This window comes from Protopterus annectens, chromosome 17.part0 (assembly GCF_019279795.1).
Source record: "Protopterus annectens isolate FY-2018-M chromosome 17.part0, PAN1.0, whole genome shotgun sequence".
Classification (NCBI taxonomy): domain Eukaryota; kingdom Metazoa; phylum Chordata; order Ceratodontiformes; family Protopteridae; genus Protopterus; species Protopterus annectens.
Genome location: NC_056751.1, coordinates 210,278,696 through 210,292,092, shown reverse-complemented (window position 1 = coordinate 210,292,092; position 13,397 = coordinate 210,278,696). Strand labels below are relative to the sequence as shown.

Below are 13,397 nucleotides of genomic sequence, written 5' to 3'. Positions count from 1 at the left end.
AGATGGGAGTAAGTGAGAGGAGGTTTGATGTCTGTCCCCCCTAGGGTACCGGCGGTGAGAGGGAGGGGGTCCTGTCCATGAGGTGGGAGGTGTGGGCACTCCTCTGCTGCCCTTAGGGGATGGTGGGGTGGGTGCACCTGGCCCAGTGGTGTGGTCTGCAGCACACCCTGGAGGTGGCTGGCTCCACATGAAGTAGGGGGAGGGTGCCATTCCAGCGAGAGGGAGTGGCCTCCCCTCTGGCCATGGGGGGCCATGCCCAGGGGTGGCACACGAGAGTCCTCTCCCCTAGATGTCAGTTGTGGGTACCTGTTAAGGATGCCCTGCTCCATGCGGGGCTTCAGTTCAAACAGCCAAAAGGTTGGTGGTATGGTTGTGCACTGGTTGCCATAGGACTCCCTTATGTCCTGCAGCGTGGGGTCAGTAATCCTGGCCCGGACGTCCACGATGACGCCCATGAAATCTCACATGCTCATCTTGAGGTCTGATGCCGCATGGGCAGTGGTGCCCTGGCAAATGAGAACTGTACAACTCTGAGCGGTGGATCATTCAGCTCATGCATCGATGAAGAACGCAGCTAGCCGCGAGAACTGATGTGGATTGCAGGACACATTGATCATCAACACTTCAAATGCATTTTGTGGCCCTGGATTACTCCCTTTCTCAGGGTCATTGTGCCTTCAATCATCCCCGGGGGTATTCAGCCCCCATCAAGGGCATGGCCGGGAAGTCGAGGGAGCCCACCACAGGCCCCCATCCTCCAGAGAGAGATGCAAAAGGAGGAGATGAGTCTCCCACCTCCCTGAGCTGGGAAGACCATCCGAGGATGGAAGGGAGCAGAAGCGCATCCGACCCCCATGGATGCTGTTAGTGGTACTGCCATCAGGTTGCCCTCATGGGGTGGACCCTGAAGCCTGCCCCCCTGTTCATGTGTGCTAGGGCTGCATCAGCCATCCTGCACCACCCAGAGTCCAGCTGTGGGGAGTGAGTGCATGGGAGCCAGCCCCCTGCACAACTGCGCTCGGAACGCGACCTCAGATCAGACATGGCGACCCGACGAATTTAAGCATATTACTAAGCGAAGGTAAAGAAACTAACCAGGATTCCTCAGTAATGGTGAGGGAAGAGCCCAGTGCCAAATCCCCACCCGGGTGATGGGCACAGGGAAATGTGGCATCTCCCCAGCACCGCCCAGGGGGCCCAAGTCCTTGTGATCGAGGCTTAGCCAGCGGACATTGTGAGGCCAGTGTCGGCCCCTGGCGTGTCGGGATCAGGTCTGCCCAGAGTCGGGTTATTTGTGAATGCATCCAAAGTGGGTGGTAAACTCCATCTAAGGCTAAACACCAGCATGAGACCGATAGCAGACAAGTACCATAAGGGAATGCTGAAAAGAGCTTTGAAGAGAGAGTTCAAGAGGGTGTGAAATCATTCAGAGGTAAACAGGTGGGGTCTGCGCGGTCCATCTGGAGGATTGAACTTGGCAGCCGCACTGGTGACCAGGGTGAGGCGGATGCCCTTCCCCCTCTGGGGGGGGTGGGTGACCATCCTCGGGCATTCTGGCCACCATCAGGCGCACTTCCTCCATGGTGGTGCACCGCGATCAGCTCAAGGTCGGCTGGGAAGTCCACATGGAAGGTGTCTCCCCTCTCCAGAGGGTAGTATTACAGTCTGCAGCATCAGCTCTCACCATGCCCCAGGGTCATGACAGACAACAGCCGCTGCACCGACCCCCACCCTCATGGTGGGGGCCGGGGGCCCCTGCTCCTGGCAGGACTGTTGACTGGACCGGACTGCCCTCAGTGCAGCCAGAACTGCATCCTGCCACCAGGCTCACCACATGTGCCCGGGGTCTGCAGCAACATCAGTGACCCACTTGTCCCATCTTGAAACATGGTCCAAAGAGTCTAACAGGTGCACAAGTCCGAGGTGGGCAGGGGACCCCATGGTGCAATGAAAGTGAGGGCTGGCGTGCTCCATGGGGCACGGCATGGGGCACGCACTGCCAGCCCATCTCACTTGTCCTGTTGGAAAGGTGGAGCATGAGCGCACCTGTTGGGACCCAAAAGATGGTGAACTATACCTGGGCAGGGAAAAGCCAGAGGAAACTCTGATGGAAGTCCATAGCAGTCCTGACATGCAAAATGGTCATATGACCTTGGTATAGGGGTGAAAGACTAATCAAACCATCTAGTAGCTGGTTCCCTCCGAAGTTTCTCTCAGGATAGCTGGCACTCGGCAGATGCAGTTTTATCTGGTAAAGCGAATGATTAGAGGTCTTTGGGGTGAAACAATCTCAACCTATTCTCAAACTTTAAATGGGTAAGAAGCCCAACTTGCTGGCTTGGAGTTGGGCATGGAATGCGAGTACCCCGTGAGCCACTTTTGGTAAGCAAAACTGGTGCTGTGGGATGAACCAAATGCCAGGTTAAGGTGCGTGATGCTGACGCTCATCAGACCCCAGAAAAGATGGTTGATATAGACAGCAGGATGGTGGCCATGGAAGTCGGAATCCTTTAAGGAGTGTGTAACAACTCACCTGCTGAATCAACTAGCCCTGAAAATGGATGGCACTGGAGCACTGGGCCCATACCCGGCCAGTGCTGGGAGCCAAGGGGGCTATGCCATGTTGAGTACGATGACTGCCGCGTTGGCACTGAAGCCTAGGGTGAGGGCCTGGGTTGAGCCACCATGGGTGCAGATCTTGGTGGTAGTAGCAAATATTCAAATGAGAGCTTTGAAGGCCAAAGTGGAGAAGGGTTCCATGTGAACAGCAGTTGAACATGGGTCATTCCTTCCTGAGAGATAGGCGAGCACCGTTCAGAATTGGATGGTGGAGACAGGAGCCTCATGGCATCCAGTGCAGTGGACCCAAACAATCCCAGAGACACCAGCAGGGGCCCCTGGGAGAGTTCTCTTTTTTTTGTAAAGGGCAGGGTGCCCTGGAATGGGTTTGCCCTGAGAGAGGGGCCTACACCCTGGAAAGCATCGGGGTTCCAGCGACGTCAGGTGAGCTCTCGCCAGTCCTTGAAAATCCGGGCAAGAGGGTGTAATTCTTGCGGCAGTCCATACCCATATCTGCAGCAGGTCTTCAAGGTGAACAGCCTCTGGCATGTTCGAACAATGTAGGTAAGAGAACTCAGCAAGCCAGATCCATAACTTCAGGATAAGGATTGGCTCTAAGGGCTGGGTTAGTTGGGCTAAGCGTGCATCACGGCTGGGCATGGTGTCACTCTCTTACCATGCTCCTCCCTCCTGGGGGGCTGGGGGGATGGTGGCGGCAACTCTGGATGCATGCCGGGCCCTTCCTGTGGATCACCCCCCTGCTGTGGCAGGCACCGGTCCTGACCAGTGTCCCACATCATCCTACAGCTAGCAGCTGACTTAGAACTGGTCCGGACCGGGAGAATCCGATTGTTTAATTAAAACAAAGCATCATGAAGGCCCAAGATGGGTATTGACATGATGTGATTTCTGCCCAGTGCTCTGAAGAAATTAAATGAAGCGCAGGTAAACGGCGGGAGTAACTATCACTCTATTATGGTAGCCAAATGCCTTATCATCTAATTAGTGATGCTCATGAATGGATGAATGAGATTCCCACTGTCTCTACCAACTATCTAGTGAAACCACAACAAAGGGAATGGGCTTGGCAGAATCAGCATGGAAAGAAGACCCTGTTGAGCTTGACTCTAGTCTGGTACTGTGAAGAGACATGAGAGATGTAGAATAAGTTGCAGGCCTCAGCCACCGGTGAAATACCATTACTCTTATACTCTTTTCACTTACCCAGTGAGGGAGGGGCGAGCTCTACCGGGGCTCTCACTTCTGGCTCCAAGTGCCTGGGCATCTGGGTGCAACCCGCTCTGGGGACAGTGTCAGGTGGGGAGTTTGACTGGGGCAGCACACCTGTCAAAGAGCAATGCAGATGTCCTAAGGTGAGCTCAGGGAGGACAGAAACCTCCTGTCGAGCAGAAGGGCAAAAGCTCGCTTGATCTTGCTTTTCAGTATGAATACAGACAATGAAAGTGGGGCCTCACAATCCTTCTGGCTTTTTGGGTTTTAAGCAGGAGGTTTCAGAAAAGTTACCACAGGGATAACTGGCTTGTGGCAGCTAAGCATTAATAGCGATCTCAGTTTTTGATCCTTCGAAGCCGGCTATTCTTATCATTGTGAAGCAGAATTCACCAAGAGTTGGATTGTTCACCCACTAATAGGGAACATGAGATGGGTTTAGACAATCACGAGACAGGTTAGATTTCCTCTACTGATGATGTATTATTGTGATAGAAATCCTGCTTAGTACAAGAGGAACCACAGCTTCAGACGTTTTTTGTATGTGCTTGGCTGAGGAGCCAATGGTGCGAATCTACCATCTGTGGGATTATGACTGAATGCCTCTAAGTCAGAATCCCTCCTAAACATTATGATACCACAGCTCAGCGAATCTCCGGTTGGCCAGAGATAGCGGGCCACAAGGTCGGCGAGGACCGCCACTCATCACTGAGTCTATGTGCGGACGTAAGGGGGACGCCTCTCTCCAGCATTGCACCGTATGTTCGTGGGGGACCGGGTGCTAAATCATCTGTAGACAACCAGATGTTGGGTCATGGATTCATATGCAGCAGAGCAGTAAAAAGCTGCGATCTACTGAAAGTCAGCCCTCGAGCCAAGCGTTTGTCGCAGGCAGGGGGACGGGCTCCACTCCCTCAGGGGGAGTGGGAACCATCCTCGGCTGGCCCACCATGTGTTCTGTGCCTCCCCTCCCCTAACGTCCAGATCATTGTTTAGACTTTACACCTCGGCGGCGGGTGCAGGGTCTGGTGGGGGATTGAGAGAGTGGGGTCTGTGCGCAACCCGGCGGTGGGGTGTCCCCCACAGGAGGAGGTCCCTGGTCATGCCCCTTGCTCCGCACCCTCCAGCACCTCAGTCCAGATAGCCAGAACCCCTGCAGGCGAGGAAGGGAGTGAGGATTGTGTACTCAGGCTTAAGGATCATCCCCGGAGGGGCAACCCAGCAGCGAGGCCTCCCATGTGGCAGGAGGGCCCCAGTCACTTCCCACACTCCACACCTTCCGATGCCTCTGTCCAGATAACCGGAACCCGTGCTGGCGTGGAGGGTCTGAGGATTGCGTACTCAGGGTTAAAGGTTGTTGCTGGAGGGGTGACCTGGTGGTGGGTGCGTTGTTCCCAGGAAAGGGCAGAGGTCCATCTGGGGAAACCAGATCCAGGATCCTCTTCTCCTGGTGCCCAGAGAGAGGAGATACGGTCACCAAGGGGGCATGCTGAGGACCACCCCCAGAAGCCAGGTCTGCAATCCCATCCTCCCAGCCCCCAGGGGTGCGGTGATGTGGCCGTCATGGTTTTTCATCCCCAGGACTGTCTGCAGGTGCCGGGTCAGCCTCCATTCCTTCACCCAGCACTGCGGGGATGCCGCCCTGTGAACAGCACCACTCAGGAGACAAGGGGGCATGTGCCAGAAGACTTGAATTCAAAGTATGTTTGTCGGCACCTGGCACCGCAAAGGAGGGAGACAGAGGTGCGAGACAAAATGGGCTGAGATGCTGGAACCCAGGGCCAATTCCTGTGCAAGCTTGAAAGCCCTAGGTGGAGGGCAAAGGAGAAAACCGGCATCATGTAAGTCTGGATCACGGTCTGGCTGAGGCCTGGCAACCCAGGAGAGATCCACAAGGATGGGAAAGATCAGAGGGAAGCTCCCCTGAGAGACTCCAAAGGCAGGGTTGACACATTACAATTTGGCAGCCTCCAGGAGTTATGTAACCCGGGAAAAGAGGTCTTCTGTCTGGGTAGAAGTGGAAGCCATGAGGGGATCCCTCCCATTGGAAGTCCTTAAGGGAGAAAGAGGTGGAAAACAGCTGGGCTGGGAGAACTGCCACCTCGGTGAGGGGGTCCAGACCATGACCCCCTCCAGGATGGAAATCCAGAAGGGGGAGAGAGGTGAAAAGTGGCCGAGCAGGAGGACTCCTGGCTGGGTGTGAGGGTCCGGATCATGCCCTCCCAGTGGGACAAAAGTCCTCAAGGGAGCATCTGGTGGAAGGCTGCAGGGCCAGGAGTGCTCCTGCCTGGGTGAGTAGGGTCAGGTGGAGCACCCCACAATGGAAGTCCTCAAGGGAAGGGCTGGCATAGGGCTGTGGGGTCTGGAGTGCTCCTGCCCGGGTGAGCGGGGTCAAGTGGAGCCTCCCCACAAAGGAAGTCCTCAAGAGGGTGTCTGGTGAATGGCTGCAGGCCTGGAGAGCTCCTCCCAGGCAGGGCGAAGGCGTCTGACCTCGCTCAGTACCTGACAGCATTCCTGAAATGTTGTGAAGTCTCCAGAATGGCTCTGGACCAGAAAGGAGGGGGCTTGGAAGTCCCGATGAGAGTGGGCTTCCCCCTTGGCAGCCAAGGGGAATTCCATGAGGGTGGCTTGGATCTGAGGGAGGTCCCATTGAGAGGCTCTGAGGGCACAGGGAAAGGGCACGTCTTGGCAGCCTGCAGGGGATATGTGGGAAACTGGGACCATGGTGTGCTGGACTGGAAAGGAGTGGGAGGTGGAAGTCCAGATGAGAGCGGGTCTGCCCCATGACGGCCGAGGGGAGTTCTGCGGGGCCGGCCGGGATTGGAGTGAGGTCCCCCTCAGAGGGTCCGAGGGCATGAGGACAGGGCATGGCTTGGCAGCCTGTAGGAGATCTGGGAGAAAAGAGCCCTCCTGCCCAGGTAGAAGTGGAAGCCTGGAGGGGGTCCCTCCTCATGGAAGTCTGGAAGGGAGAGAGGGGCTGAAATCTGCCAGACTGGGAGAGGTCCCACCTGGTGAGGGGGGTCCTGACCACATCCACCTCTGGGAAAGAAAGTCCGGAAGGGGAGAGAGGCAGAAAGCACCAGGGAGGGAGCGCTCCTGCCCAGGTGAGAGGGTCTGGATCATCCTCCCTCCAGGTGGAAGTCCTTAAGGGAGCCACTGGCAGAAGGCTGCAGGGCCAGGAGCACTCCTGCCCTAGTGAGAGGGGTCAGGCAGAGCCCCTGTGACAGAAGTCCTCAAGGGAGCGACCAGTGGGAGTCTGTGGGATTTGGAGAGCTCCTGCCAGGCAGGGGGAAGATGTCCGACCTCACCCAGTACCCGACATTGTCCCCAAAATATTGCAAAGTCCCCGGAACCCCTCTGGATGGGAAATCAGGGTGGATGTGGAAGCCCCAATGGGAGTGTACCCGGCCTGTGGTGGCTGAGGGGAGTTCAGCATGGCCAGCTGGGATGGGAGGTAAGCCCCCCAAGAGGTCCCTGAGGGCACAGGGACAGTGCATGACTTGGCAGCCTTCAGCAGATCTGGGGGAACACAGGGACTGTGGTACTCTGGACTGGAAAGGAGGGGGACATGGAAGTCCTGTTGAGAGTGGGCCTGCCCCTCGGCAGCCCTGGGGAATTCTGTGGGGATGGCTGGGATTGGAAGAAGGTCCCCCTGAGAGACTTTGAGGGCATGGAGGCAGGGCACAGTTTAGCAGCCTTCAGGGGATATGCGGGAGATGAAGACCATGGTGTTCTGGACCGGAAAGAAGGGGGACATGGAAGTCCCGATGGGAGTGGGACTTCCTCACCATGACTGAGGGGAGTTCCATGGGGCCAGTCAGGATTGGAGGGAGGTCCCCTGAGAGGCTCCAAAAAAACTGGTACACAGCATGGTTTGGCAGCCTCCAGGAGTTAAGGACAATAGGATGTCCCATCAGAGTCCGGGTCACAGCCCGGGTGACGTCCTGCTGCTCGTACCATATTTCCCCTAAAATAAGACTGGGTCTTATACTCTTTCCTCCAACGAAATATGCATTAGTGCTTATTATCAGGGGATGCCTTATTTACTCTCTCATACAACAATCTAAATTTATTCATTTATTCATGTACAGAAATTGACATTTATTCATGTACACAAATCGACATTTATTCATGTACAAAAATCAACATTTATTCATGTACACAAATTGACATTTATTTGGTACTTTTCTGTTATTGGACAACAGTTCTAAGTAACGCATTAACAGCTGAGTGAGAATTCTACATAAACAGTGCAACAAACATTTCAACTTCAGAATATCTACACCTTGACTTTCACAGTGCAATATTTCATGCTTAACAGAAAGTGCAGAAACATCTCAGTACATGTGTATTGGAGGACGGGAATAAAAATGAAAGCAGAAGCAATCCATTCTGTCGCTCCAATAATGGAAAAGTTATTCAAATACAGTCATTTCATCTTTTTCTGGAGCATTGTCATAAGTCTCCAACCCCTGAATTCCAGCCTGAATTTCTTGTGACTCCATTTCCTGTAGAACCATTGGCCCCAATCTGTCATGCCTAGCAATAGAGCTCTCCTTAAATGAGCACTGCTTGTCCAAGTAGCCTGATAGTAGTGCATTGTCAACACAGCTGTCAGTGATTTTATCCCATGGAATTTTCACCCAAGTCACGACCTCTTGCAGGCTAGGTTTCACAGAGTTTCCATGCTGATTTCTCTCCATTCTATTTTCAGTGTAGTCATTGAGTTCCATAGGCAAATGGTCCTTGAATGGCTTGTTTATTGCAATATCAAGAGTCTGGACATAGGCAGTCATTCCTGCGGGAATCATTATTTGATCTATTCTTCTCCGTGCAAAGAATTTCTTCATGTCTTTAGTGTGGTGAGTGCTGGCTGAATCCCAGACTAGCAGACCTCTTTCACCACCTTGCAAAACAAGTGGCAGCATTACATCGACCCCCTTCCTTATAACTGCTTGTGTCTACCAGGCTTTTTTGGTTTCAAGAATATAATTGCCTGAAACATGTTCAGTCTTATCTTTCTTGCCCTTACTAATGATTAGAGGTGGGATTTTCTTTCCATTTAGATGAATTGCCAAAATACAGGTAACACGTGCACTCTCGTAACCAGTGGAGGGAATGTAGACTGAAGAGGCACCGCCTGATCAATTGTTGTTTGAGATCCTTGGCCCATAAAAACTGCAATTTTATCCATAGCAATCATGTTGGAGAGTTGGTATTTAGAAAAGTCTATGCCATCAACGAAGGACTTGAACATAAGTGCACGTTTAATAACTTCAGTATCTTCCAGCTTGAACAGTGTTGTTGATCTTCTTGGAGACAGTTCATATCACTGAAGGAAGACATCCAGCCAATGTTGTGATGCTTTGAATTCTTCTGTGGATATTTCTAACTGTGGTGCCATTGCAAGGGCAAAAGTTTGAATATCTGCCCTGCTCACAACTAAAGCCTTTGCTCTCCTGTTAGCAATCCATTCACAGATGTTGTTTTCCAGCTCAGAAACAATGGTTGCTGACCTGATCCACACTTGCACTTCTTAGCATTTCCCTCGTCGGCCTGTTGACTGAGTTTATCATACCCTGCACGCCATTTTCAGATCATTAGGAGATCTAACTTCTACTCTTTGCAGAAAGCCATCAGATTCTTTGCCCGGGAGTCCTCCACGATTCCTTTCTTCTACTCAACTGAATAGCTCTTTGCTTTTGCACTCATCTTGTCTGGAGGGTTAATTGAAGACTTATGAGACCAGAGTGCAACAAAAAATGGTGATGGTTAAGAAGACACAACCACAGACGTTCATTATCAAGTGCGCACTTTATGTGTGTTGCCTGTACTTTGACCAATCAAAGTACACCTGCCAGTGTTTATGGGCCAAGGATCTCAGCCATCAAGTGTGAGTGATGATTAGGGTTACAGTAAGAATTGTGGAGGACTCCCAGGGAAAGAATCTTACGACTCTTTGCAAAGGAAAGAAGTTGGGTGTCTAAATAGTCCGAAAATTGCGAGCAGAGTATGATAACCTCAGTCAATGGGTGTCAATAATATTTTATAATTCAACACATCTGTCGTGTGTTGTTGACGATCTTAACTTGGGCTTATTTTTGTGGTAGGACATATATAATGACCACCCTGGAAAACCATGCTAGGCCTTATGCTCTGGTTAGGTCTTATTTACGAAGAAATACAGTATACATATATATATATATATATATATATATATATATATATATATATATATATATATATATATATATATATATATATATATATATATATATATATATATATATATATATATATATATATATATATATATATATATATAAATACATTTTCCCTACTGCTGAATGACTGTGCTGCATGATATGTTTGAAAAAAACATCATATATCTGCAGCTTAGATGGCTTAGTGGTAAATTGCTGGGGCTATGGTCTGCAGGGTCCTGGGTTCAAGACTTGCAAGGGCTGATTATTTTGTTGCTGGGCAGAACAAGGGCTGTTGGATAAAGAGTGATTAAGGCAATTTTAAGCAGTTGTAAGCGGGTTTGCGCAGCAGTAAGCAATGCTAACTTCTGGTTAAATATGCTTACACCAGTTAACCTTAAAAGTGCTTAATCTGTATAGGCATTGCTTACCGCCACACAAACAGACTTAATCCCACTAATTACTTCTTAAAACAGCTTACTTCCACTTACCCCCATGCTAACTTCTTTAAAAGTAAAGAAAAAAGAGGTGATACGAAAGTGGTGAAAAAGGGGGCATGCAGAGGGAAAGACAATAAGGATAGCAGCTAGGGATGTGCAGTACCGGCGTAGGGAAAGTCCATAGCTGTCCATTTCTTCTAAAGCAACAGCTGTGCATATATACTGAATTTGGAGGTATATTTGGACAATCAAACCCCTGAGAGAGTGGTGAGGACAATAATAATGTGTTGACAAGCCAATTAGACCAGATTACATGTGACAGTTATGTATGGGGTGAGTTTTTTTTGGTGGGGGGACAGATTGTCCTTTTTTTAAGGTGAGAGTGGGATATTGGGAAAGGAGAGTAGGTATATTTGGAGAAGTAGGTTGGGTAGGAAGACAGACAAGACAGACAAGACAGCATACAGAGGCAGTATATAACACATGTGGGGGTAAACAACTTGGATGGGGAGTGGTGTTTGGAAGTCAGAAACCCATGAGCCCCCAAATAGAAATAGTGGGACTGAGGTACCCACCCATGGGCAGTCACCAAAGCACCTTCACGGCCCCAAATGTGGCTGTGCTGGGGGCTGAACAGGAGGGGCAGGCTGACCCTCTAATTGCACCACACGGCATTCAAGCTGGCATAGCAGATTTCCCAACTCCTTTCAGAGCTTGCTACACACCAGTCCCTGGACCTGGCTTTGGGTGAAGGTATCCTGTCTGTGCCCGCTCCATGGTGGGGACAAGCCCCATCTCCTGAGTCAGTTCCACCTGAAGGTGGTGCAGTACCAGGGGACGAGGATGTCCTGGGGTGGGTCCCAGACATGCTGGGACCCGGTGACATGGCCAGATGAGGTGGGAGAGGTGGGTCTGCTGGGACCGGACTTACCAAATGTGCTATGGTGTTACAGTTTTAGAACATATGTGGGTTAGTAATAGTCAACACAACTGAGGATTAGTTATAACAGCATGCATAGATATTCCCATAAACCCAAAACAACAGATTTGGAACAATTGCTTAGCAAACAGAACACATGCATATATGGAACCACAGTGGCCATTACATCACCATGCAGGTTCCATTGATAGCAACAGGCCACCAATGATAGTATTTCAACATGGAACATTGATAGAAACACATTTCAATATTTGTTGAACAATAGGACATATGTCTCAACAGTAGGTTTAGTGTAAAACACACCCATTGATTTGTGTGTTTAGATTATTGTTGCAGATATGGTGGGGGTGGTTGGGAGAGAGATGTCAATTAACAACTTGTATATCCATGCAGTACTCACAACTTTAATGATCATTGGTCTAATCATTACTGTACAGGTATTATTACAATACACTATGGCCTTAGTTTTGGCAGTGGTATGTTTGTACACAGTGTATTCTTCAACTGTCTTATAGCTAAATTCTACTTCTCTTACTTTGTAGACCTGCGGAGGGAATGTTTGTTAACACTACCTGACTGTTTCTACACATATTCCTAGATTCCTAGCTATAATTCTGCACATACCTCTCAATCTCTTAATACAAACAATTATGTACAAAGCTTGATAACCTGGGGGTACAAATAGGGACATATTTTAAATATTGCTCTTATAAATGTTTGTAAAGTTACTAGAGTAACAGGATTTGTTTTAATATACATGACAACATTCTTATACAGACATTCCTAGACATATTTTTATGTAGCACAGTGTGAGAAACAGTTGACACAACAGTACTATTCACATATCACATCTTGGTGAATGCAACATGTGAGGCCATACAATACCAGAATAAACACAACCAGTCCAGGATTTAGAATTTTATATCCAGGCAGTTACACTTTTATTTAAATATGACCTATATGGGACTATTACTTTCATATTGTCTGGTTTATTCAGCACAAACCATACACATTTTTATACTGCCAGGTGACATTTTACTCCTTTATATTTATTTGGTATGACTACTACAAGCGGGATTGTTACTCAACAGCCTTGTGACACAGCCTTTGCAACCTGTTGGCATGGGCTGCCTGGTTAGCCCGCTCAACTGCAGATGTAATGAAAATAACGAAACATTTATGCATACCTATCCATCATATACACAGGCTGGAGTTTGGTAAACAATTATTGCTATGGATACTTACACACTGCTGGGACTTCTCCCTTGTCTCTTGCTTCTTGGACCCACTGTTCCATGAGCTCCCTCTTCCTCTGTTTCAAGTCAGCATAGTGGTGCTGGACCTGCTATGGACAAACCTGCTTAGCTACAGTTGGCAGTGCTTAAAGGGGTAGGTTCAGCATTGCTTACCAATGGACAAATCCACTTAGCTGGGCTATCCATTGCTTTGTATTCATATATACACAATGCTTACACCCAGTCAACATAGCTGTGCAATGCTTATCATTGCTTATGTTTTATTATATTGGTCTACTACCTGTATGGGATTGATTCACCATTCATTGCATAATATTAGATTTATTTACCTTCCCTGACATCCCCAATGTGCTGTGATTAATTTATTCTTGTGTGACTATACTGTATGGGGCCCTTGTGTTTATATGGGGGTTCCATGACTTTATTACACTGACACCTCAAATCTGGGCCTAATACACTACTCTGGTTGAGAAAAATCAGTTACTTCTTACATAAATATGCAAAAAATTTAAATTTTAATCTTTACACATACAAAATGGAAATGGCTCGATGAGGCTCGAACTGTGAATGACTACATGCAAGGCGTATGTTCTAACTGTTACACTGTGGTAATTATGCTTAGGTTGGATGTCTATTGCTTTTTAGCTTATCATGCTGTTTCAGCTGGGCTAAGCGTAGCTAAGCAATGGGCACACCAGGGCGGCTACACTTAAACTTTATTGCATGTATAAAAAAAATTATTTGTTGTTTTTTTAACTGTACCCTTCAG

At 49.3% G+C, this 13,397-nt stretch overlaps 1 non-coding gene and 1 pseudogene across 1 annotated transcript; both read left to right on the top strand.

Annotated features, from left to right (window-relative positions):
• Positions 1 to 526: 526 nt before the first annotated feature.
• LOC122791894 lies at positions 527 to 677 on the top strand (annotated as a pseudogene).
• A 349-nt stretch (positions 678 to 1,026) lies between these two features.
• Positions 1,027 to 4,675, top strand: LOC122791882. Its single transcript, XR_006363238.1, has one exon. It is a non-coding gene; the product is annotated as a 28S ribosomal RNA (ribosomal RNA).
• The last annotated feature ends 8,722 nt before the right edge of the window (positions 4,676 to 13,397 follow it).